The sequence below is a fragment of the Plasmopara halstedii genome (genome assembly GCF_900000015.1).
Source record: "Plasmopara halstedii genome assembly, contig: Scaffold_526, whole genome shotgun sequence".
Classification (NCBI taxonomy): Eukaryota; Oomycota; class Peronosporomycetes; order Peronosporales; family Peronosporaceae; genus Plasmopara; species Plasmopara halstedii.
This window is the reverse complement of record NW_020187446.1, coordinates 1,227,439-1,227,866: the sequence shown is the minus strand read 5'-3', so window position 1 is coordinate 1,227,866 and position 428 is coordinate 1,227,439.

Here is a 428-nt window from a genome sequence, read left to right as displayed (position 1 = left end):
AAAAGCTTGCTTGACTGTAAGATAGACATATCAAACAGGGACGAAAGTCGGTCATAGTATTGAAATTAAATTTAATGATTTAGTACAGATAATTACTGAAAGAATAGAAAATCCAATTGTTAGTTCATATGATATCATTTGTGCTGTTGATCTTAACGCACCTAAAAAAGAATATTTTGAGTTACTTGACCAACCACCGATAATAACACCATATACACCTAATGAAGAAATTGCTATTTAACCAAACATTTCACAACACGAGCTGACGACAGCCATGCAACACCTGTTTTTTATATAAAAATTTTATATAAAAATTAGCAAGAGTTGGTAAGGTTCTGCGCGTATTATCGAATTAAACCACATGCTCCACCGCTTGTGTAGACTCCCGTCAATTCCTTTGAATTTCAATCTTGCGATTATACTTTTCA